At 44.3% G+C, this 27,180-nt stretch overlaps 1 protein-coding gene and 2 pseudogenes across 1 annotated transcript in view; 1 reads left to right on the forward strand and 2 right to left on the reverse strand.

The window, feature by feature from the left end:
- Positions 1 to 27,180, forward strand: part of LOC134944361 (uncharacterized) — a 53,462-nt gene that overhangs the window by 25,654 nt on the left and 628 nt on the right. The window lies entirely within an intron of this gene.
- Positions 6,775 to 6,893, reverse strand: LOC134946071 (5S ribosomal RNA; annotated as a pseudogene).
- Positions 9,505 to 9,623, reverse strand: LOC134946072 (5S ribosomal RNA; annotated as a pseudogene).

Raw genomic sequence — 27,180 nt, forward strand, 5'->3', positions numbered from 1 at the left:
GCGCAGGGTTCGGCTTAAGCAGGTACAGTCTTTGCTGGGTACCTTCAACTTTGCATGCCAGATTATCCCCATGGGTAGGGTTTTCTGTCGCAAACTTGAACGGGCCACGGCGGGGACGGTCCGGCAGCATCACACCGTGTACCTCTCCCGCGAGATCAGGGATGATTTGCGAATTTGGGTTTCTTTCCTGGTGTCCTTCAACAGGGAGGTTTTGTGGCCTCCTCCTTGTGTTCCAACAGTTGGCTCCAGTTGTTCACTGATGCCTCGGGCAGTCATGGCTTTGGGGCATTTTTTGCCGGGTCGTGGTGCGCTGCTGCTTGGCCGTTCTCTTGGGTGGCACTGGGTTTCACCAAGAACCTCCTTTTGCTGGAATTGTTCCCGATCATAGTTGCCCTGGAGTTGTGGGCCTGCCAGTTCTCGAATCAGGACATCTCGTTCCGTTGCGACAACTTGGGAGTGGTGCACGCTATCAATAATCAGCGTTCTTCTTCTCCACAGGCTTTGCGGCTTTTGCGACATCTGGTGCTAGATTGCTTGCAGCGCAATATTAATTTCAAGGCCCGTCATGTTCCCGGAATTGACAACGGAATTGCAGATGCGTTGTCTCGGTTCCAGTTTGATAAATTCTGGGCGTTGGTTCCGGGAGTGGCGGCGGAGGGTTTACCGTGCCCGCCTTCTGTCTGGCAGATTGTCGAGTCGGGTTAGCTGCTCTGGCCAGGTGTGCGTTGGCTCCTTCCATGCTCAGGGCGTATGATGCGGCCTGGCGTGATTGGTCGGCCTTTCAAAGTAGATACGGTGTGGCAGGTGAGTCCCCGGCTGACGTTTTGATGGCCTTTGTTTGGGAGCATTATCAAGGGGGTAGGTCAAAAGCGGCCATGTCTTCTGCCCTTGCGGGCATTTCCTTTCACTCTCGGCTCCACGGGATGACGGACCCCACTGGTTCTTTTGTCCTTTCCAGAGTGCTTAAAGTATGGGCTAGGATGCGACCGGCGCCCGCGGACTCCCGTAGACCCGTGACTTTGCAACGGAGTTGCAGCGCGTGCTGCCTCGAATTGCATCCTTGGAGTTCGAGGTGGCCCTTTTTAGTTGTGCTTTTGCCCTAGCTTTCTTTGGGGCTTTCAGAGTGAGCGAGTTAGTGGCGTGCAGTAAGTCATCTCGTGATTCCGGTATGCTTTACGGGAATGTGCGCCTGCAGGATGGCCTGTTGCTCTGTAGGATTGTGCGGTCCAAGACAGATCAAACAGGTCGGGGTCGCTGGGTGTCCTTGGAGGCCTGGGAGGATGCGAATGTTTGCCCGCTGCGGCTGGCGCAGGAGTATCTCCGGTTGAGGCCTTTGGGTGGTGACCAGTTGCTAGTGCACGCGCACGCTGGCCCGCTGACTAAGTTCCAATTTGCTGCAGTGTTTAAGAAATGTTTGGAGGCGTAAGGCTTGCGCGGGGCGGACTTCGGTACCCATTCTTTTCAGATTGGGGAGGCTACACATGCCGCGGCTACGGGCTCCTCCCCGGCGGCTATTCGGGAGCTGGGCAGTTGGAAGTCTGCCTCCTATAAGTCTTATGTTCGTTTTGATAAGATTTAGGTGCGCCTGTTGCGCTAACCCAAAAACTTGTTTACTCGTCGGTTTTTGAACGTTCAGGAATCGAGGGTGTGAAGTGAATTTTTTAATTTTCCTCCGAGGGGGCCTAATTTCAATTGGCTGTTCTCTGAAGGTCCACGGGAGGTTTTTTGAGTTTTCTCCTTCACTTGGGTTATTTATGTTTATTGCATTTATCTAAGTTTTGTGTTCAAATTTCTGATATTAGGGCGTTTTTCTTTTTCAGCCGTCGTTGATTTTGGGGAGCAAGTGTGGCTGGTTGGCCATTCTTATATTTTTTGGGCGGCTATGCATCCTGTGGCACTTAGGGCAGCTGACGTTTTTGGGACTAGAGAGTTTCGTTGGTTAGGTGTTCGGGGTATGCTTTGGGGTGATTTGTTGCATCTCCTTTTTCACCGTGAGCGCCGCTGGGGTCGCCCCAGCTGTATTGTCCTGCATTTGGGCGGCAATGATTTGGGCCGAGTTAAAGGCATCGACTTAATTTTGTCTATTAAGGCGGATTTGGTGGCGATTCGTTGTCACTGGCCAGGAGTCCGTATTGTGTGGTCTGAGATTGTTCCGCATTTTCATTGGCGAGGTGCGGTGCGTTTCTCGGCTCTGGAGAAGGCTCGCAAGAAAGTGAATTCGGCGGTGTCGCTGTTTGTTAGGCCCATAGGTGGCGTGGCTGTCAGGCATCCTTTACTTGTGCTGCGTAATAGGCAGTTCTACAAGGAGGATGGGGTTCATCTTTCTCCGGACGGAGTTCAGGTTTTCCTGGAGGATGTTTTTGGTCCTTTCCGTTAGGGCTCTTTAGTTTTTTCTTGTTTGCTTGTTCGGATGGCGGTGGCGGTTTTGTTAAACCTTTGTGCCGGGAAGTTGCTACCAACTAGTGGTCAAACAGGCATTAGTGGTCATTGTGGGGCACCCTCTTTAGAAGGACGGCAGGTGTGTCCTTCCCTTGCATGTGGACATTTAGACGTTCCCCTGTGGGAACCAAACGTTTGCCAGAGATAAGAGTGGTGAGGCCAGCACAATGCGGGTTATGCAGGAAGGAGGCGGGGCTTGGTAGTCCCCTCCTTGGTTTGTTGGATTTCATCTAAGTGACTGGAGCTGGTGTCTGGTAGCGACTTTTCCTTTGCCATCCTCCAATCTAAATTTAACTTTACAATCCAAATTAATTCCAATTTCAATTACAATTATAGTTTAAAGAGTTGGTCAGCGATCAATAAATATCGTCTGACCTTTAACTCCAGCTACCATGTCCGTGTCTTTATTTCAGTGTGTGTGTCGTTTTATTTTAGTGATAATCTAGCTTAAGAAAGGTTTATGTTAATCGCAATAAAGTTATGGGCGCCTTATTATTATTATTATTATTATTATTATTATTATTATCATCATCATCATCTATAGTAGTAGTAGTAGTAATAGTAGAATGTTTATTAGGATTTTTATGTATTTATAAAGTACCCGCTTAGTATTCAGTCTTATACATTGTGGGGATATTAATACAAACATATAACGTACAAAGACATGACACAGAAGACAAAGATGACACCTACTTTTTAGCTTACTCTCAAAAAGGTGGATAACCCACTGAACATATAAAGTTGCGGAATAGCATTGGTAACTGCAATTGTCCATGGATACTGCCACTGTGCTAATTTCTGTCTTTACACTTATACACACTTAACGCAAAAGTGTCTCTGCTCCTACAGTTTCTATCATAAAGGGCGTTGTTGTATTTCATATTTTCACAAGATATACAGGTATTTTGTGAGTGTGAATAGCACTCACTTGTCTGCAATATATTAATACAAACACTGCTGGCAATGCACTCTGCCCTCTGGTTTATCTAAATGATGAAGTGTTTGCAAATTTAGGGGTCACTTCAAATAGCTACAAGTAGAGATGTGCACCGGACATTTTTCTAGTTTTGTGTTTTGGATTCGGTTCCGCGGCCGTGTTTTGGATTTGGACGCGTTTTGGCAAAACCTCCCTTAAAATTTATTGTCGGATTCGGGTGTGTTTTGGACTCGGGTGTTATTTTTCAAAAAACCCTCAAAAACAGCTTAAATCATAGAATTTGGGGGTAATTTTGATCCTATAGTATTATTAACTTCAATAACCATAATTTTCACTCATTTCCAGTCTATTCTGAACACCTCACACCTCATAATATTATTTTTAGTCCCATAATTTGCACCGATGTCGATGGATGACTAAGCTAAGCGACCCAAGTGGGCGGCACAAACACCTGGCCCATCTAGGAGTGGCACTGCAGTGTCAGACAGGATGGCCCTTCAAAAAAATAGTCCCCAAACAGCACATGATGCAAAGAAAAGAGAAAAAGAGGTGCAATGAGGTCGCTAGACGGCTAAGCTAAGCGACACAAACACCTCAAAATCCCTGGAATTATTATTTCTAATCAATGGTATTATTGGTCCAAATCACTGGAAGAAAATAACAAAATTACAGGAATTATTCATTCTAATCAATGGTATTATTGGTCCAAATCACTGGAAGAAAATAACAAAATCACTGGAATTATTCGTTCTAATCAATGGTATTATTGGTCCAAATCACTGGAAGAAAATGACAAAATTACAGGAATTATTCATTCTAATCAATGGTATTATTGGTCCAAATCACTGGAAGAAAATGACAAAATCACTGGAATTATTCATTCTAATCAATGGTATTATTGGTCCAAATCACTGGAAGAAAATGACAAAATCACTGGAATTATCCGTTCTAATCAATGGTATTATTGGTCCAAATCACTGGAAGAAAATGACAAAATCACTGGAGTTATTCGTTCTAATCAATGGTATTATTGGTCCAAATCACTGGAAGAAAATGACAAAATCACTGGAATTATTCATTCTAATCAATGGTATTATTGGTCCAAATCACTGGAAGAAAATGACAAAATCACTGGAATTATTCATTCTAATCAATGGTATTATTGGTCCAAATCATTGGAAGAAAATGACAAAATCACTGGAATTATTTGGCAAGATCACTGTAATTAATTAATAATTATAAATCACTGATATTAATTGGTAAAATCTCGCTATCGCCTGCCTAGTGAAGTGGAATCTAGATGGGATTTTGTACCGGAGACACAATAACTTAATCAATTGTCTAAATCCCAATGCACTAATGGCGGAAAACGGGCGCAAGTCTAACAGCGCACTGATTATACTGAGAACTGATTATACTGAGAAGTGAGAACTGATTATACTGAGAACTGATTATACTGAGAACTGATTATACTGAGAAGTGAGAACTGATTATACTGAGAACTGATTTTACTGATCACTGATCATACTGCGGAGAACTGACACTGAGCACAGATTTTGAGCACTGATCAGGATACTTGAAGTGGCACAGAGCTGCAAGATACAGCAATGGCCTACTGTACTGTACTGCTATATACTCGTGGTCACCAAAATGCTGCACTGTACTACTATATACTGCTCACAACAATGCAGCACAGATATGGATACTTGAACTGACACAGAGCTGCAAGATACAGCAATGGCCTACTGTACTGTACAACTATATACTGGTGGTCACCACAATGCAGCACACTAAGCACAGATATTGAGCTTTTCAGGCAGCGTATGTAGCCACGTCCTCTCCGCTCAATCTACAATGCACAAGTGAAAATGGCAGGCGACGTGCGGTTCTTTATATGGAATACGAATCTTGCGAGAATCCGACAGCAGGATGATGACGTTCGGCCTCGTTCGGGTTAACCGAGCAAGGCGGGAGAAACCGAGGCTGACTCGGACCTGTGTAAAACACGTGAAGTTCGGGGGGGGTTCGGATTTCGACGAACCGAACCTGCTCATTTCTAGCTACAAGAAACTCACCATCCTCATGGCCCAATCTTGGCCCAAATGCCATTTGCTGCAGTTAAAATATTGTTAAGTTACTTAGGACTTTTCAGTAGAATATAATCAAGCACTTAATTCCTTTTGAAGATCTGCCTAGAGTCATGCATGCATTTGTATCATCACAGCTAGACTACTGCAATGCACTCTACCTTTGTCCCCCAGCAAAAGAATTGCACCACTTACAGCTGGTACAAAATGCAGCAGCCGGGCTGTTACCCAACCGGCCCCGTTCCAGCCACATAACACCCATCCCCTACTCCCTCAACTGGCTGCCTGTAAGATGGCGAATCATCTTCTAGATTGGCTTACTGAATCTCACAGCCCTACATGACCAGAGCCCAAGGTACCTGAAGCAGCTTCTGACTCCTCACTGTCCCCTCACTTACTGTGTTCTGTAGATGGACTATTAGCAGCACCTAGAATCTCCCAGAATTCATCTGGGGTTGAGGTTTTAGCCATGTGGCTTCGACTCTATGAATCTCGCTGCCCTGCACAGTTGGAGAAGACCCCCACTCTACTCTAGAGTTCTTTAAAAACAGACTCAAGACTTTCCTGGCTCACGCATTTCACTAATGGCCCTTTAGTATCTCTCCAAACTCTCTGTATTTTATTAAATGCTTTTCTGTACATCATTGTTTTACACGCAAAGGGTTTATCCTGCACCGACCTGATTAGGTATATATGAGATAATGATACTTATACCAGAAACCGGACAATAATACTAAATATATTAATTATTTCCATCTGTCCATGTGGCGGTGCGCCCAGAGTCAAAGAGAGAGCAAACGTAACACAGAAGAAAAAAGCATGACTCTTGTTGGGGCGCACTCTTGTTGTATCTTAGTGTCTAATGATTAGTGATGTGTCTAAAAGATAATCAATTCTTTATTTCAACTCTTAAAATAAATAAGAACTCAGCGCAAAACAAAACTCAATAGTGAAATTAAATATAAATAACTGCTGACATTTCAACAGAAAAGAGAGACAATCCCTGAAAAAATGGAATGTTCAGATCTTAATTTATGCTTGGATAATTGCATATTGGAAGATAGCTACTTACCATGCTGCTTCTGTCTGCCCAAAGATCTGTACAAACTGTGTTTGTATTAATAAGACCCTAAATAGGGTTGACTTCAAGAGAGGGAACACCCCCAGACCGAAATCTACCCTATTAGTTGGAGTCTGTCTTGAAGAGATTGCGTTAAATGGTCAGGTGTAGAATCTAGAAACTGAAAGAAAAGTGGGATTGAGTGGAAGTGGTGATCCTGCTGTTTGTGTTGTTCCACAGGGAATGCGGTCTTCCTACTGCACTGGGTATTCCCTAGCAGTCGCCCGTCTAGGTACTGACCTAGCCCACCTCCGTTTAGCTTCCAAGATCGGACGAGATTGGGCGTGAGCGTAGGGGTATGGTCGTAGGAGGACTTGCCCTGTGTCACTAATGAGAGTGCACCAAAACAGAAGAGGGATTTTCTTCTGAGAGGGGGGTGGGGGGGAGAAAGGATGGGATAGAGCTAGGAAGCGTGAATCTGCTGTCATCGTTAGACGGGAAAACCGTGTCTCCTAGGAGACACGTACCCCAGAATTGTGGATGAGAGTTCACGGAAGGAAGAAAGGAAAAGAAAAAGCAAAGGGGAGGAAGAGAATAAAGAGAATAAATTGGATGTGAGGCCCACTGACATGAATGTAGAAATAATTGTACCAGGCCCAATGTTGCCGTGCTGTGGGGATAGCAAGAGTGATCTAGCGGGGGGAATGAGATATTAAGAAACCCCTGGAGCCTTTTTGTTTGATGTGCCTGCAGTGGACCTGATGCAGGGCCACACACCTCCACTGGTCCTGGCTGTGGGCTATATCAGTTATACAGTGGGATGCCAGTATTAATAGTAGATATAGTATTTGATTCTAAATATAATAAATCATGTACTGAAGCATCTAAAGGACCTAGTTGGCTATGCCGATTTCAGTCTCTAGAAGCACATACAATTGAGATAAACTGCATAACATACACAAAAATCAACAAGATTGGAGAAGAATGAAAACATGAGGAAAAAAAAAACACCAGTTTGAGATCCTTTGGACAGATTTTAACTGTGGGACCACATTCCACCCGTCCCTGTGAATTTTTAATGAGGGATTGGGCAGATATGCAGAGTGAAAATACCTAATGATGCCTGCAATCACAAAATGAAAAGGTTTTTCCTTGCACTTAGCAGGATAAGGGCGAATGCATCAGTGCTGGTATCTTATAAGACAAATAGTACTTAGATATTACCTTATGCTTTTGTATGATAACCCTGTGGAAATCCACAATAGCAATGTGCAAACAGGAATCTTACTGAGCTGGTGAAAACTTTAGGCTTAGACCAGAAAAACAGGTCATTAATAAAGGTAAATGATACATATCACCCATGCAATCTTCAGGTAGGAGAGGGGCCCGCAGGAAAGATGGGAAAAGGCGTTTCACCCGGTCATGGGCTTGTTCACTTCCATGGAGCAGCTGGTGTGTGCTGAATATAATGAAGCACTTTATTCCCTCAGAAGATCTGCCTAGAGTCATGCATGCATTTGTATCATCACACCTAGACTACTGTAATGACCTCAACCTTGGTCCCCCAGCAAAAGAATTGCACCACTTACAGCTGGTACAAAATGCAGCTGCCGGGCTGTTACCCAACCGGCCCCGTTCCAGCCACATAACACCCCTCCTCAGTGTTGGACTGGGGCATGAAAGGCCCACCGGGGGGATGCAGTGATAGGGGCCCATACTTAGGGGTGTGGCCAGCCTACAAAGGGGGTGTGGCCAGCCTCCACAGATGCTTGAAATACACAATAGTTTAGTGCAGTGTAAAGCAACATATCTACCATGTATAATACAAGTGCAACAGTCTGGAACCTGATCCCTAGAGGAAGGAGTGGGCCCTCAGGCAGTGGGGCCTACCGGTGGTTTTCCTGGTACCCCTGTGGGCCAGTCCGACCCTGCCCATCCTCTACTCCCTCAACTGGCTGCCTGTAAGATGGCGAATCATCTTCTAGATTGGTTTACTGAATCTCACAGCCCTACATGACCAGAGCCCAAGGTACCTGAAGCAGCTTCTGACTCCTCACTGTCCCCTCACTGTGTTCTGTAGATGGACTATTAGCAGCACCTAGAATCTCCCAGAATTCATCTGGGGTTGAGGTTTTAGCCATGTGGCTTCGACTCTATGAATCTCGCTGCCCTGCACAGTTGGAGAAGACCCCCACTCTACTCTAGAGTTCTTTAAAAACAGACTCAAGACTTTCCTGGCTCACGCATTTCACTAATGGCCCTTTAGTATCTCTCCAAACTCTCTGTATTTTATTAAATGCTTTTCTGTACATCATTGTTTTACACGCAAAGGGTTTATCCTGCACCGACCTGATTAGGTATATATGAGATAATGATACTTATACCAGAAACCGGACAATAATACTAAATATATTAATTATTTCCATCTGTCCATGTGGCGGTGCGCCCAGAGTCAAAGAGAGAGCAAACGTAACACAGAAGAAAAAAGCATGACTCTTGTTGGGGCGCACTCTTGTTGTATCTTAGTGTCTAATGATTAGTGATGTGTCTAAAAGATAATCAATTCTTTATTTCAACTCTTAAAATAAATAAGAACTCAGCGCAAAACAAAACTCAATAGTGAAATTAAATATAAATAACTGCTGACATTTCAACAGAAAAGAGAGACAATCCCTGAAAAAATGGAATGTTCAGATCTTAATTTATGCTTGGATAATTGCATATTGGAAGATAGCTACTTACCATGCTGCTTCTGTCTGCCCAAAGATCTGTACAAACTGTGTTTGTATTAATAAGACCCTAAATAGGGTTGACTTCAAGAGAGGGAACACCCCCAGACCGAAATCTACCCTATTAGTTGGAGTCTGTCTTGAAGAGATTGCGTTAAATGGTCAGGTGTAGAATCTAGAAACTGAAAGAAAAGTGGGATTGAGTGGAAGTGGTGATCCTGCTGTTTGTGTTGTTCCACAGGGAATGCGGTCTTCCTACTGCACTGGGTATTCCCTAGCAGTCGCCCGTCTAGGTACTGACCTAGCCCACCTCCGTTTAGCTTCCAAGATCGGACGAGATTGGGCGTGAGCGTAGGGGTATGGTCGTAGGAGGACTTGCCCTGTGTCACTAATGAGAGTGCACCAAAACAGAAGAGGGATTTTCTTCTGAGAGGGGGGTGGGGGGGAGAAAGGATGGGATAGAGCTAGGAAGCGTGAATCTGCTGTCATCGTTAGACGGGAAAACCGTGTCTCCTAGGAGACACGTACCCCAGAATTGTGGATGAGAGTTCACGGAAGGAAGAAAGGAAAAGAAAAAGCAAAGGGGAGGAAGAGAATAAAGAGAATAAATTGGATGTGAGGCCCACTGACATGAATGTAGAAATAATTGTACCAGGCCCAATGTTGCCGTGCTGTGGGGATAGCAAGAGTGATCTAGCGGGGGGAATGAGATATTAAGAAACCCCTGGAGCCTTTTTGTTTGATGTGCCTGCAGTGGACCTGATGCAGGGCCACACACCTCCACTGGTCCTGGCTGTGGGCTATATCAGTTATACAGTGGGATGCCAGTATTAATAGTAGATATAGTATTTGATTCTAAATATAATAAATCATGTACTGAAGCATCTAAAGGACCTAGTTGGCTATGCCGATTTCAGTCTCTAGAAGCACATACAATTGAGATAAACTGCATAACATACACAAAAATCAACAAGATTGGAGAAGAATGAAAACATGAGGAAAAAAAAAACACCAGTTTGAGATCCTTTGGACAGATTTTAACTGTGGGACCACATTCCACCCGTCCCTGTGAATTTTTAATGAGGGATTGGGCAGATATGCAGAGTGAAAATACCTAATGATGCCTGCAATCACAAAATGAAAAGGTTTTTCCTTGCACTTAGCAGGATAAGGGCGAATGCATCAGTGCTGGTATCTTATAAGACAAATAGTACTTAGATATTACCTTATGCTTTTGTATGATAACCCTGTGGAAATCCACAATAGCAATGTGCAAACAGGAATCTTACTGAGCTGGTGAAAACTTTAGGCTTAGACCAGAAAAACAGGTCATTAATAAAGGTAAATGATACATATCACCCATGCAATCTTCAGGTAGGAGAGGGGCCCGCAGGAAAGATGGGAAAAGGCGTTTCACCCGGTCATGGGCTTGTTCACTTCCATGGAGCAGCTGGTGTGTGCTGAATATAATGAAGCACTTTATTCCCTCAGAAGATCTGCCTAGAGTCATGCATGCATTTGTATCATCACACCTAGACTACTGTAATGACCTCAACCTTGGTCCCCCAGCAAAAGAATTGCACCACTTACAGCTGGTACAAAATGCAGCTGCCGGGCTGTTACCCAACCGGCCCCGTTCCAGCCACATAACACCCCTCCTCAGTGTTGGACTGGGGCATGAAAGGCCCACCGGGGGGATGCAGTGATAGGGGCCCATACTTAGGGGTGTGGCCAGCCTACAAAGGGGGTGTGGCCAGCCTCCACAGATGCTTGAAATACACAATAGTTTAGTGCAGTGTAAAGCAACATATCTACCATGTATAATACAAGTGCAACAGTCTGGAACCTGATCCCTAGAGGAAGGAGTGGGCCCTCAGGCAGTGGGGCCTACCGGTGGTTTTCCTGGTACCCCTGTGGGCCAGTCCGACCCTGCCCATCCTCTACTCCCTCAACTGGCTGCCTGTAAGATGGCGAATCATCTTCTAGATTGGTTTACTGAATCTCACAGCCCTACATGACCAGAGCCCAAGGTACCTGAAGCAGCTTCTGACTCCTCACTGTCCCCTCACTGTGTTCTGTAGATGGACTATTAGCAGCACCTAGAATCTCCCAGAATTCATCTGGGGTTGAGGTTTTAGCCATGTGGCTTCGACTCTATGAATCTCGCTGCCCTGCACAGTTGGAGAAGACCCCCACTCTACTCTAGAGTTCTTTAAAAACAGACTCAAGACTTTCCTGGCTCACGCATTTCACTAATGGCCCTTTAGTATCTCTCCAAACTCTCTGTATTTTATTAAATGCTTTTCTGTACATCATTGTGTCTGTACTGTATTATGTTCATTATACCTGTTAAGTGCCTTGAGTCCTATTGGAGAAATAATGCTATATAAATTGTTATATTATTTTGTATTATTATTATATATTTTCTGTGTACACTTTGTGTGTGAGTGTTTGTGTCTGCACGTATATATATATATATATATATATATATATATACACATATATAGCAGTAGATAACAGGCGGCACTCCAAGGCTCGTAAACAGTGCAAAAAGTGCTTTTAATCAATCAATGTTTCGGGGCATGTGACCTCATCATCACGATTAACAGTGAGTGTAACAGTGCAAATATTTATACTTACAGTACCTTAGGACTTTCCCTCCAGGCTCCAGACCGTCCACCCGGCGTCCGCACAGCTCCTTCTAGTATTGGGACTGAAGTCACACCGGAAGAGACGGCCGCCGGGTCCCGCTGCTGGGGCACTGTGGGCACAAGTCAGGGCACACACACACACACAAAATCAGTTGCAATTTTTTAGAGAAATCTTGCCTTTGACACAAAATAACATTTGTTCCCAGGCATTTTTCAATTTTGCAGTACCGGAAATTAAGAAAATAGATTGAACTGGGGTGAGTGAGTATAACATTATCAACATTATCAAATATTCAAGAGTTGCAGAGTTGAAAACACCTAAAGAGTAAGTGAGCATTGCTGTATAAAATATTCCATAAAACACCAAGGAACTAATCATTGTACGGACGACTCCACCATAAGCCGCGACATTCACACTGACCAACGTTCCCATGCTCCTCTGTAGTCTGAGTTGGTGCAGGCTGAGGAACACAACAGTTGTGGAAGTAGTAACTATGATGATGAGAATGGGAAAACAATTAATGAGTAAAGCAATGTTTATTGTCTTGTTCCCCTGAGCTCCTGATGTCATGTTGGAGGAGACGTCAGCGTGGTTCCTAGTAGAGTTTATTGTCTGAACTAATCGTATTAGGCTGAGAGAAGAGCTGAAAGAAGACATCATTTGTGATATGAATATCATCCAATTAATGATTTTGTTCATCTTCATCTTGAACCAAGTAAAGATGTTGGAGCTGAAGGTCCTGATCATTATGAAGTAGTAGAAGCATAGAACGGACGTCAGCCAGATACAGGAATTGGCACTGTATACAATCAGAAGAGGAACAGCATATACCATGTAAAGGGACATATAAATTCCAGGAATAAGCAATTCTGATAGTATGTCGAAACTCAAGATACAGACATGGCACACACTGGATAGGGCCAGGGCAAAAATAATTTTATCGCAAGCACTCTTATCTAGTCTTTTGCCACTCTGGAAGGAAATGACATAAAGTATAAAAAGATTTCCAGATATCCCAGTAATGACCTCAATAGTTATTACAGCATAGCCTATGTTAGCTATCAGGTAAGTGAGATCCATGAGTCAAATACCTCCCGGGATATTCTTTTTATTTCAATAAAGTGAGAACCGACTTCGGCTCAGGGAAGAGCTACAAGTCAGGTCTTCAGTATGAATGAGAGATAAAAGCTTCTTCTCCTGCAATATGTGGCATGCACCCAACTTACAAAGTTTCTGAGTATGTAAACTCACCACAAGCTGATATTGTTTCTTCATTCTGAAATTTGCTTGGTCATTCCATTCCTTGGCAGCTGGTGTCTCAGTATGAACCAAGTTTGGATATATGTAAAACGGCACATTATAGGGTTACATGCAACAGAGGTTTAAGTTTCCATGCCTCTTCTGTATTAGTGAGGACAGAACCTCAAGCTGTGACCCGCACCTCACTGTGACTGCACAATCCCAATCATTTGTAAGAAGTCAATATGATTCATCCAACACCTCTATATAATCTGAAGATAAATAAATGATTCCCTCAAAAGGTGCTCAGTGTATTCTTATAAAAAAGAATAATCTTCTGTTTAAAGGGGATGCCACCAGTAGCTCAGAGGGAGATGTAAGAAGTCTTGGAGAGAGATAAAATGAAGTGAGATAAAGTACCAGCCAATCAGCTCTCAACTGCCATGTCACAGGCTGTGTTTCAAAAATGACAGGAGCTGATAGTTACACTTTTATTCTACAGGATTGCCATACTGTATCTTCAAATTGGTTTCTAAAAGAGTTCTATGGAGGAGAAAGTGCAAAAGATCAATCAGAAACAGGCCTCCACTCTCTGTACGTATGACTCAGAATAGCATGGATCTCTAGCATTGTCACCACCTACTTCACTTCCCATAACGCCCATTTCACACAAAGACAGAATCACCAAAGATCCGTCCAGCTAGAAATCAGATAAAGATTTGCTTCTGTGCATAAACTGTTTGCAACAATTGGCTATTTGCATCTGTACATTTGCTTCTGTAGGTTAGGTATCCTACATGGGGGCAATTCAATTGTTTTCTCGCACCTGCTCTCCCATCCAAAGTGATGGACAATTTTCAATTGTTTGTGTCAATGGGCACAAGTGCCCCAGATGCCTATTAGATATTGTGTATGTCAAGCCAACCCAACCATGTCAAGTTATAACAAGATCTGTGAGTGCCTTCTCTATGCCACTGCTACCTACTGTAAGTGCCTGGGCACCTGGGCAATTGTCCTTGTTGGGAGGTGCTGTGTATGCGTTCTGGACCATACTTTACTGTGTGTGTCTACCCAGAGATGAAGAGAGAAAGATCTAGCCAAGATCTACCCTACTCAGAATCGGCCAGAGATAAGCAAAATGAGTACATTCGAGGGGAGGGAAGAGGAGGGAAAGGAATGGAAGGTGATGGGAGGGGAGGTTAGGGGAGGGGACGGAAGGGAAGGGAAGGTGAGGGGAGGTTAGGGGAGGGGGCGGAATGGAAGGTCCCTGGGGTCACTGGTCACAATTCCTGTCCACTCTGTTGTGCTGATGTACAGACAATATACACAAAGTGCTCTACATTTCAATCAAAAGCCGGGCAAATGGACAAGGAACCACAACTAATTAAAGGTGGTCCAAAAGCATTTAATTGTCAGGGAACCTTAGAGGTGATCACGCATCTACACAGAGGCGTAGCTAGGGCTTTCGGAGCCCAGGGCAAGAAGGAAAATGGCGCCCCCCTCCCCCCAAAAAACACACCAAAAGAAGCACGTGCCCCGAAAAAATGGGCGCGGCCACACACCAGAAGGGGTGTGGCCACGCACCAGAAGGGGTGTGGCCACGCACCAGAAGGGGTGTGGCCACTGAAAATGGCCCACAGTGCCAGTTACATTGCCCCACAGTGCCAGATACAATGCCCCACAGTTCCGGATACATGCCCCACAGTGCCAGATACAATGCCCCACAGTGCCAGTTACATGCCCCACAGTGCCAGTTACATTGCCCCACAGTGCCAGTTACATTGCCCCACAGTGCCAGTTACATTGCCCCACAGTGCCAGTTACATTGCCCCACAGTGCCAGATACAATGCCCCACAGTGCCAGATACATGCCCCACTGTGCCAGTTACATTGCCCCACAGTGCCAGATACATTCCCCACTGTGCCAGATACCATGCCCCACAGTGCCAGATACATGCCCCACTGTGCCAGTTACATTGCCCCACTGTGCCAGATACATGCCCCACTGTGCCAGATACATGCCCCACTGTGCCAGATACATGCCCCACTGTGCCAGTTACATGCCCCACTGTGCCAGTTACATGCCCCACTGTGCCAGTTACAGTGCCTCACAGTGCCAGTTACATTGCCCCACAGTGCCAGATACAATGCCCCACAGTGCCAGATACATGCCCAACAGTGCCAGTTACATTCCCCACTGTGCCAGATACATGCCCCACTGTGCCAGTTACATGCCCCACTATGCCAGTTACATTGCCCCACAGTGCCAGTTACATGCCCCACAGTGCCAGTTACATTGCCCCACAGTGCCAGATACAATGCCTCACAGTGCCAGATACATGCCCCACAGTGCCAGTTACATTGCCCCACAGTGCCAGATACATTCCCCACTGTGCGAGATACATGCCCCACAGTGCCAGATACATGCCCCACAGTGCCAGTTACATTGCCCCACAGTGCCAGATACATGCCCCACAGTGCCAGATACATGCCCCACAGTGCCAGATACATTCCCCACTGTGCCAGATACATGCCCCACAGTGCCAGATACATTCCCCACTGTGCCAGATACATGCCCCACTGTGCCAGTTACATTGCCCCACAGTGCCAGATACATTCCCCACTGTGCCAGATACATGCCCCACAGTGCCAGATACATTCCCCACTGTGCCAGATACATGCCCCACTGTGCTCCCCTTCCTCGGTCACTCACCGCTTGTGTTGATATGTGAGGGGAGGAGAGCGCAGTACAGCGCCTCTCCTTCCCCTCACCGCTCCAGGTCTCCGGCGGCTGTGTGGCGCCGGTTTGCTAGCCAATCAGAGCTCGCGGACCGGCAGCCAATCAGGAGCCGGTCTGCAAGCTCTGATTGGCTAACGCCGCCGGAGACCGGACACACGCAGCGCTGCTGACAGCTCTGCTAGTGCTGGCAGCGGCGGTGAGGGGAGGGAGAGACGCTGCGCTCTCCTCCCCTCACATTTCGGCGTGACGGGGGCGAGTGGGGCATGATGCCCTGGCCGCCGGCGGCGCCCCCCTCTTCTGGGCCTGCCAAGGCGCCCAGGGCACGTGCCCCACTCGCCCTACCCTAGTTACGCCTCTGCATCTACAAGCCTATTAGAAGTACTTCACTGCTATATATTTTAAAATGCTTTAAGATAATTAATTATTTATTTCCAATTCTCAATTGTTTATATAGATGTAAAACTATTTTATTTTGAGATATTTCTTCACCAATTCCACACACACAGTGACTGTTAACTATTTACACCACAGATTCTTTGACCCCGGCATGAGTAGATTTTTGCCCTTTAGCAACTCTTGATTTTCAGATGTGCAGCCTATTACCCCCGGTCATGTAAGTCACATGCTTCTGAGTCTCTTGGGCACCTAAATGAAATGCAGACTAAAAGAATATTTCTCTTTCATCCACTAGGGGACACTGGAGTTCCTTATACATTAGGGGTGTGAAGCTTGCAACCGGAGGTGTGGCACAATCTAAAATTAGCATTGTCTGCACAGCCGGCTCCTCCCCCTTCACATCCCTCCTCCCTCAGTTTTGAAAATTGTGCTGGAGGGACAGCACGTGGGAGCACTGAGCTCCTGACTAATTTTTCTTTTGTTTTTGTTTTTTCTTGATATGGGCTGCGTCACCCTAATGAAAAGGGAGACAAGAGCCACAGATTTGTGAGAGACAAAGATCCCTATGAAAGGGACCTGCATCTCTCACAGGAGATCCTCTTCACATCGGTTCATCAGGTCTGTGAGTACTGGTTGTTATAAGGGCCAGTTAGCAACAAAGGGCTTTATTCATACAACTCCCTTACAGAAATGAATTAGCTCAGACCCCGCAGCGGCGCGCCGGACAGCACAATAGTGTGAGGCGGCCGGGATTCCTTCAGCAAGCGCGGCACAAGTCTCCCCTGTCAGCATGAGAGAGGCGCCGCTACGGGACCTGATTAGAGCGGTCCCAGCGCGCACCGGCCAGCGGGAGATCACAATGCCGCGCGGCTGAGCAAATAACCTCAGCCGCCGGAGGCGGGGAGCGGGGGAGAGACGCTGCAGTGAGCACGCAGATCAGGAGATTAACTCAGCTGCGGGCAGGCACTGAAAGCACAGGTGGGTGCAGAAGGAGGCCTCATGTACGGCCCGAATTTTACAATGCTGCTAGATGTGGGGACAGAAGTGTAGTCAGTGGGGCTCACCGGTGGAAGATCCCCCTCCTCAATGAGGTATCCAGAATTTTGCACTGGCGGCCATCTTAAAATTCACAACAGGCGCCAAAGTACATTGGAGCCTTCCCCTATTATAGCTTTACAGTCACAAGTAAATTCTACGTGTACTAACAGCACCCTCTCCTGGTGAAAGGTTATATATATTAATATAAAACTAGATAGAGAATACTATGAGGATCTCCTGTGATATAATATGAATGATTTATTTTCAAGGGAATTCTGGTGCAAAGATCCTGCTGAAAATACGAGGAAGCAAGTGAAAGTTGCATGTCGGCTGGTGTTTACATTTTTTTAATTAATTTATTTATTTTTTAATTATTTATCAATTGTGTCCTTTTCCTTTTTCTATGTAAGGAAGGGAACAGTAATACCAGCCGGGTCCGATACCTTCGCTTCCGTCATCTCTCACAGCCTTTCTTTTCCTAATTTAAAGGGTGAAAGCGCCACATAATACCCTGGTAGGGGATTTAAACAACATGCCTAAAGCACCAACCAGGAGGCGGTAGAAGCCAGAGACCTGTTATGTTGGTACGAAATGTAACAGGAAGAGCATGCGGGTTGGCAGCTCTGGGGTGTGCGACTCCTGCTTGGACAAGGACGCTCCACCTGGAAGCAGTGCTCCGGCTAGGTCATGGGAGAATCACGCAAGCAGCAATCGGAATGGGCTGCGGGATTCTCTAAGACGAGGGAATTTCTCATTAAGTTAACGCCGCCCGCACATGCAGAAACAAATGTGCGCAAGGCAGTTAAAATAACTCTTCATATTATACCGGAAAGGTGAGTTAATTGAATCTACCCTAGACGCCGATTTTCCAGAAGAGGACACGGCAATCTCAGGCCTTGATTCTTTAGTTGAAGCCGTGAAGGAGATCCTAAACTCTGTGGTAGAAGAAGTAACGGAGCCAGAAGAATTCAAATTGTTCGAATCCCAAATGCCGCGTTCAGCAGTGTTTCCCATTCCTAAATCCCTCCAATCTCAAATGGAGGAGGCTTGGAAACAACCTGACAAACGCTTTCAATTTCCAAAACGGTTTCAAGTACCTTACCCTTTACCTAAAGGGGTAATGGATAAATGGGAGCCTCTGCCGGTAGTAGATGCCTCACTAGGACGGTTGTTAAAAAAAAAAAAAAAAAACAATGTTACCGATACCTAATGTAATGACTTTAGAGGATGCTTCAGACCGAAAAGTTGACATGGCTTTAAAGTCGATTTTTGTAGCTGCAGGTGCAGCACAGTGACCTACGCTCTTCTGTGCTTGGGTTAACAAGGCCATGGGAGCATGAGCGAGCCGTATTGTACAGGCTATTAAGGAGGAAAATAACTTGGAAGAGATTACCCAACTGGCGAAACACATTTGGGAATCTGCTTCATACTTGTGTCAGGCCTCAGAGGATGCTAGCATGATTGCATCGTGCATCTCTGCATCAGCCATATCGGCTAGACGGATTTTATGACTCAGAGAATGACAAAGAGACTCTGACACCAAGAAGGCGGTGGAATCCATTCCCTTTGGGGGTAAAATGCTTTTCGGTCCAGAGTTGGACAACTGGATTGCACAGGCTACGGCAGGGAAGTCCACTTTCCTACCTACTCCTTATACGAGAACCATTCCACAGGTTAAGCGAGGTTATTTGGGTCCAATGTTTAATTCATTCAGATCTCAGGCCTTGGAGCCAGAGGAAGAGGTTTCGGGCGCTTGCACGTGGGGGCAGAGGTAGAGGCCGCTTACAGGCAACACCCAGAAAGCAGGAGAAACCTGCTGACAAGACCGTGGCATGATGGTCTCCGAGCTCTCTTGGGGCCCCCCCTGGTGGGTGCATGTCTGGAAGGTTTTCAGGACATATGGGCCAACATCTCACCAGAATGTTGGATAAACAACATAATCTCACAAGGGTACAACATGGATTTCCAAGAGAGATCTCACAGTCAGTTTTTTACAACTGATTTACCTCGGTGCCCTCAGAAGGCTACTGACGGCAGTTCAGAAATGACTATGGTCAGAGGTCATTGTTCCAGTTCCCGCCTCTCAGAGAGGAACGGGGTTCTATTCCAGTCTTTTTGTCGTGCCAAAGCAGGACGGTCAGGCCGATACTCAATTTAAAGGTTTTAAACCAGTTTCTAAGAGTTTACAAATTCAATATGGAATCAATCCAGTCGGTCATTGCAGGTTTGGAACAGGGAGAGTTCATGGTGTCCATGGACATAAAGGATGCATACCTGCATATCCCTATTTGGTCTCCCCACCAAGCTTACCTAAGGTTGCACTGGTGACGGATCATTACCATTTCAGAGTTCTACCATTCGGCCTATCATCAGCCCCGAAAATCTTCACGAAGATCATGGCATTCATGGTTGCAGGATTGAGGCTATTAGGGGTCACGATAATACCTTATCTAGACGATTTTCTGATCAAGGCCTCCTCTCAAGAGAAGCTGATAAAGGATGCTCAGACATCTCACCGATTTCTCATTCAACATGGGTGGATAGTGAACTTCCAGAAATCCAACCTCATTCCAATTCTACGGATTCAGTTCCTAGGTTTCATCTTGGACATGGTGAAATTAAAAAATTTCTTGCCAGAGTCCAAGATCCAGGACATACAGAAGTTAGTAGCTCAGGTATGTTCGAAGCTCTCCAGTACAGCAGACTTCACTCCCGACCATTCCAGATGAACCTCATTGCCCAGAGAGCAGGTTCGCACTGGCTTCTTCATCGGAGAATCCGACTTCAACCGAAAGTACGAGTCTTCTTGATATGGTGATCGTTACACAAGAATCTCGCAGCAGGGAGGAGATTCGGCATTTACGATTGGAGGATCCTGACAACGGACGCCAGTTTCAGAGGTTGGGGTGCCGTCCTAGAAGACTGTCAGTTTCAGGGACGGTGGACGTTACAGGAGAGCAGATTTACCATAAACATTCTCGAACTAAGAGCAGTTTACAATGCGCTTCTCTTGGCCGAGGACCTAGTCATGGGTCATTACGTACGGATACAGTCGGATACTGTCACAACGACGGCTTACATAAACCGTCAAGGGGGAACAAAGAGCAGGATGGCGTTAAAAGAAGCCACAAGGATCTTGTTGTAGGCGGAAAGGCGAAACGTCATCCTATCGGCAGTGTTCATTCCAGTAGTGGAGAACTGGGAAGCAGATTATCTCAGTCACCAGGACACGCATCCGGGAGAGTGGTGCCTGCATCCACGGATTTTCAACATGGTGGTCAGGAGATGGGGTCTACCTCAGGTCGACCTAATGGCATCGCGACAGAGCCATCAGCTGCCCAGATATGTGCCCAGCACAAGGGATCCAGCAGCAGAAGGAGTGGACGCATTAACACTTTCTTGGTGTTACAAAAAGGTTTACATCTTTCCACCTTTTCCGCTCATACTGAGGGTTCTGAAGAGGTTGAAATGAGAATGAGTGTGAGCGATTCTAATCGCATGGACACGCAGGAGTTGGTACTCGGATCTACAAGGGTTGTTAGCGCGGACCTGAACAGTCTGCGTTTAACGGTGTGGCTATTGAAACCCGGATTTTAAAGAACAGAGGGATACCTAGAACGGCCATTCCTACGATGATTGCAGCTAGGAAGCCGGTCACAGCCATGCACTATTACAGAATTTGGAAGAAGTACATAGACTGGGGTCAGGAACGTGGATGGAATTCGACGACCTTCCACTTATCCCGACTTTTACTTTTCCTTCAGGCCGGCCTAGAGTTAGGTCTGCGGCTGGGATCTCTGAAGGTTCAAGTGTCGGCTCTTCCATCCTTTTTCAACAGCGGTTGGCATCCTTGCCAGAGGTTCAAACCTTTTTGCAGGGGGTTCTGAGGATACAGCCCCCTTTTAGTCCTCCCACTGCTCCATGGAATTTAAATTTGGTGTTAGAATTTTTATTTTTTTTTAAATCGCCACTCTTTGAGCCGTTACCGAGAACAGAACTGAAATATCTCTCTTGGAAGGTAACGTTGTAGCTGGCCTTGGCTTCGGCTAGGCGGGTTTCTGGGTTAGGAGCCTTATTGTGTAAGAATCCTTTTTTGATTTTTCATGAAGATCGGGCGTAACTCCGTACAAGAGCGGATTTCCTTCCTAAAGTTGTTTCAGGGTTTCATGTAAACCAGCCGATTATGGTCCTATCTCTCCAGTGTCTGGCAGATGGGGATGTATCCTTGGATGTTGTCAGAGCATTGCGGATGTACGTACACATTACGTCGTCCTATAGGAAGTCGGACCATTTATTTGTCCTGTATGATGGGCCAAAGAAGGGTTGGCCGGCTTCTAAGCAGTCTCTGTCTAGATGTATTAGACTTGCCATTCGGCAAGCTTATGTTTCCTGTGGTAAACAGGTTCCGGTACAGACGGGTGCTCATACTACCTGGTCGGTGGGTGCCTCCTGGGAGTCTGCCAGAGGTGTTCCCACGACTCAACTTTGCAGAGCGGCGACGTGGTCCTCAGCCCACACGTGCGCAAAATTTTACAAGTTTGATACCTTTGCGTCCGAGGATTCTAAGTTCGGACGTTTGGTTTTGCAGGCAACAGACAGCACTCCCTCCCTAGGGGATAACTTTGGGACGTCCCCTAATGTATAATGAACTCCAGTGTCCCCTAGTGGATGAAAGAGAAAAGAGGATTTTGGTACTTACCGATAAATCCATTTCTCTGAATCCTCTAGGGGACACTGGACGCCCACCTCGGTGCTGTCAACCTGCTGTGTTTGGTTATTGTTCACACAGTTCGTACAAACGGTGTTAGTTTTGGTTAAAGAAGTTTCTTGGATGCTGTTTGATATGTCGTACGGTTCGGTTCCTCGCCAGGTGCTATAGTATCATGTCCTATTCTCTCAGTCAAATTTTCAAAACTGAGGGAGGAGGGATGTGAAGGGGGAGGGGCCGGCTGTGCAGACAATGCTAATTTTAGATTGTGCCACACCTCCGGTTGCAAGCTTCACACCCCTAATGTATAAGGAACTCCAGTGTCCCCTAGAGAATTCAGAGAAATGGATTTATCGGTAAGTACCAAAATCCTCTTTTTTCAAAGCCCAACATATGGGGAAAAAACACAGTCGACTCGACACGTGTCGGAGGTTAAACATTTTCATTTTATTGAAACCCTTTTTATTTTTTGCGCTGATAAAAAAATACTATTTAAGATCAAGAAACTAAGATTGTTGCTTAAAATGCAAACAAAATTTTAAAAAATCCCGCAAAATACAGTAGACAAAATATTTTTATTAACTGTTACCATATATTTAATATAACACATTTGCAATTAGAGTTTTATTGCTAATATTCTTGAGTTTAAAAACTAAAACATTAAACTAACCTTATTTTAGTATATTTCATTAAAGAATTTAAATATAATTTACTATATTATTATATATATTATATAAATTAATGTCTTTAAATGTAGTCTAATCTAGGTATCTTAGAGGGATGGTCAAGAGTGTGGCAATTACAGTTTAATGTAAAAAATGAAAAATCACGCACTTGGGTCTCAAAAATCCAAAGGCTAAATATAGTATTAATGACCTTATACTGCAACCTACTACTGAGGAGGAAAGGGATCTAGGAGTCACTATTTCAGGTGACATAAAGGATAAATATAGTATTAATGGCACTATACTGGAACCTACTGAGGAGGAAAGGGATCTAGGAGTCACTATTTCAGGTAACATAAAGGATAAATATAGTATTAATGGCACTATACTGGAACCTACTGAGGAGGAAAGGGATCTAGGAGTCACTGTTTCAGGTAACATAAAGGATAAATATAGTATTAATGACCATATACTGGAAACTACTGAGGAGGAAAGGAATCTAGGAGTCACTATTTCAGGTGATATAAAGGATAAATATAGTATAATGGCACTATATACTGGAAACTACTGAGGAGGAAAGGGATCTAGGAGTCACTATCTCAGGTGACATAAAGGATAAATATAGTATTAATGGCACTATACTGGAACCTACTGAGGAGGAAAGGGATCTAGGGGTCACTATTTCAGGTGACATAAAGGATAAATATAGTATTAATGGCACTATACTGGAAACTACTGAGGAGGAAAGGGATCTAGGAGTCACTATCTCAGGTGACATAAGGATAAATATAGTATTAATGGCACTATACTGGAAACTACTGAGGAGGAAAGGTATCTAGGAGTCACTATCTCAGGTGACATAAAGGATAAATATAGTATTAATGGCACTATACTGGATACTACTTAGGAGTAAAGGGATCTAGGAGTCACTATCTCAGGTGACATAAAGGATAAATATAGTATTAATGGCACTATACTGGATACTACTGAGGAGGAAAGGGATCTAGGAGTCACTATCTCAGGTGACATAAAGGATAAATATAGTATTAATGGCACTATACTGGATACTACTTAGGAGTAAAGGGATCTAGGAGTCACTATCTCAGGTGACATAAAGGATAAATATAGTATTAATGGCACTATACTGGAAACTACTGAGGAGGAAAGGGATCTAGGAGTCACTATCTCAGGTGACATAAAGGATAAATATAGTATTAATGGCACTATACTGGAAACTACTGAGGAGGAAAGGAATCTAGGAGTCACTATTTCAGGTGACATAAAGGATAAATATAGTATTAATGGCACTATACTGGAAACTACTGAGGAGGAAAGGGATCTAGGAGTCACTATTTCAGGTGACATAAAGGATAAATATAGTATTAATGGCTCTATACTGGAAACTACTGAGGAGGAAAGGGATCTAGGAGTCACTATTTCAGGTGACAAAGGATAAATATAGTATTAATGGCTCTATACTGGAAACTGCTGAGGAGGAATGGGATCTAGGAGTCACTATCTCAGGTGACATAAAGGATAAATATAGTATTAATGGCGCTATACTGGAAACTACTGAGGAGGAAAGGGATATAGGAGTCACTATTTCAGTTGACATAAAGGATAAATATAGTATTAATGGCACTATACTGGGAACTACTGAGGAGGAAAGGGATCTAGGAGTCACTATCTCAGGTGACATAAATGATAAATATAGTATTAATGGCTCTATACTGGAAACTACTGAGGAGAAAAGGGATCTAGGAGTCACTATTTCAGTTGACATAAAGGATAAATATAGTATTAATGGCACTATACTGGGAACTACTGAGGAGGAAAGGGATCTAGGAGTCACTATCTCAGGTGACATAAAGGATAAATATAGTATTAATGGCACTATACTGGGAACTACTGAGGAGGAAAGGGATCTAGGAGTCACTATTTCAGGTGACATAAAGAATAAATATAGTATTAATGGCACTATACTGGAAACTACTGAGGAGGAAAGGGATCTAGGAGTCACTATTTCAGGTGACTTAAAGGATAAATATAGTATTAATAGCACTATACTGGGAACTACTGAGGAGGAAAGGGATCTAGGAGTCACTATTTCAGGTGACATAAAGGATAAATATAGTATTAATGGCACTATACTGGAAACTACTGAGGAGGAAAGGGATCTAGGAGTCACTATCTCAGGTGACATAAAGGATAAATATAGTATTAATGGCACTATACTGGAAACTGCTGAGGAGGAAAGGGATCTAGGAGTCACTATTTCAGGTGACATAAAGGATAAATATAGTATTAATGGCACTATACTGGGAACTACTGAGGAGGAAAGGGATCTAGGAGTCACTATTTCAGGTGACATAAAGGATAAATATAGTATTAATGGCACTATACTGGAAACTGCTGAGGAGGAAAGGGATCTAGGAGTCACTATTTCAGGTGACATAAAGGATAAATATAGTATTAATGGCACTATACTGGGAACTACTGAGGAGGAAAGGGATCTAGGAGTCATTATTTCAGGTGACATAAAGGATAAATATAGTATTAATGGCACTATACTGGAAACTACTGAGGAGGAAAGGGATCTAGGAGTCACTATTTCAGGTGACATAAAGGATAAATATAGTATTAATGGCTCTATACTGGAGACTACTGAGGAGGAAAGGGATCTAGGAGTCACTATTTCAGGTGACATAAAGAATAAATATAGTATTAATGGCACTATACTGGAGACTACTGAGGAGGAAAGGGATCTAGGAGTCACTATTTCAGGTGACATAAAGAATAAATATAGTATTAATGGCGCTATACTGGAAACTACTGAGGAGGAAAGGGATCTAGGAGTCACTATCTCAGGTGACATAAAGGATAAATATAGTATTAATGTCACTATACTGGAAACTACTGAGGAGGAAAGGGATCTAGGAGTCACTATTTCAGGTGACATAAAGGATAAATATAGTATTAATGGCGCTATACTGGAAACTACTGAGGAGGAAAGGGATCTAGGAGTCACTATCTCAGGTGACATAAAGGATAAATATAGTATTAATGTCACTATACTGGAAACTACTGAGGAGGAAAGGGATCTAGGAGTCACTATCTCAGGTGACATAAAGGATAAATATAGTATAATGGCACTATACTGGAAACTACTGAGGAGGAAAGGGATCTAGGAGTCACTATTTCAGGTGACATAAAGAATAAATATAGTATTAATGGCACTATACTGGAACTACTGAGGAGGAAAGGGATCTAGGAGTCACTATCTCAGGTGACATAAAGGATAAATATAGTATAATGGCACTATACTGGAAACTACTGAGGAGGAAAGGGATCTAGGAGTCACTATCTCAGGTGACATAAAGGATAAATATAGTATTAATGGCACTATACTGGAAACTACTGAGGAGGAAAGGGATCTAGGAGTCACTATTTCAGGTGACATAAAGGATAAATATAGTAATAATGGCACTATACTGGAAACTACTGAGGAGGAAAGGGATCTAGGAGTCACTATATCTCAGGTGACATAAAGGATAAATATAGTATTAATGGCACTATACTGGAAACTACTGAGGAGGAAAGGGATCTAGGAGTCACTATCTCAGGTGACATAAAGGATAAATATAGTATTAATGGCACTATACTGGAGACTACTGAGGAGGAAAGGGATCTAGGAGTCACTATTTCAGGTGACATAAAGGATAAATATAGTATTAATGGCACTATACTGGAAACTACTGAGGAGGAAAGGGATCTAGGAGTCACTATCTCAGGTGACATAAAGGATAAATATAGTATAATGGCACTATACTGGAAACTACTGAGGAGGAAAGGGATCTAGGAGTCACTATCTCAGGTGACAAAGGATAAATATAGAATTAATGACACTATACTGGGGACTACTGAGGAGGAAAGGGATCTAGGAGTCACTATTTCAGGTGACATAAAGGATAAATATAGTATAATGGCACTATACTGGAAACTACTGAGGAGGAAAGGGATCTAGGAGTCACTATTTCAGGTGACATAAAGGATAAATATAGTATTAATGACACTATACTGGAGACTACTGAGGAGGAAAGGGATCTAGGAGTCACTATTTCAGGTGACATAAAGGCAGGTAAGCAATGTAACACAGCAATGAGGAAGGCTAGTCAGATGCTTGGCTGCATTGGGAGAGGAATCAGCAGCAGATAGAAAGAAGTAATAATGCCACTGTATAGGTCATTGGTGCGGCCCCATCTAGAATACTGTGTTCAATTCTGGAGGCCATATCTTCAGAAGGATATTAATACATTAGAGACTGTACAGAGAAGGGCAACTAAAATGGTGCATGGCCGACATCACACAACTTACCCAGAAAGACTAAGAAATCTCAATATGTATAGTGTGGAGCAGAGACGGGAAAGGGGGGACGTGATAGAAACTTTTATATCTATCATGGGTTTTACCAATTTACAGGAGGGAAACAT

The sequence above is a fragment of the Pseudophryne corroboree genome, chromosome 7, assembly GCF_028390025.1.
Source record: "Pseudophryne corroboree isolate aPseCor3 chromosome 7, aPseCor3.hap2, whole genome shotgun sequence".
NCBI classification, from domain to species: Eukaryota; Metazoa; Chordata; class Amphibia; order Anura; family Myobatrachidae; genus Pseudophryne; species Pseudophryne corroboree.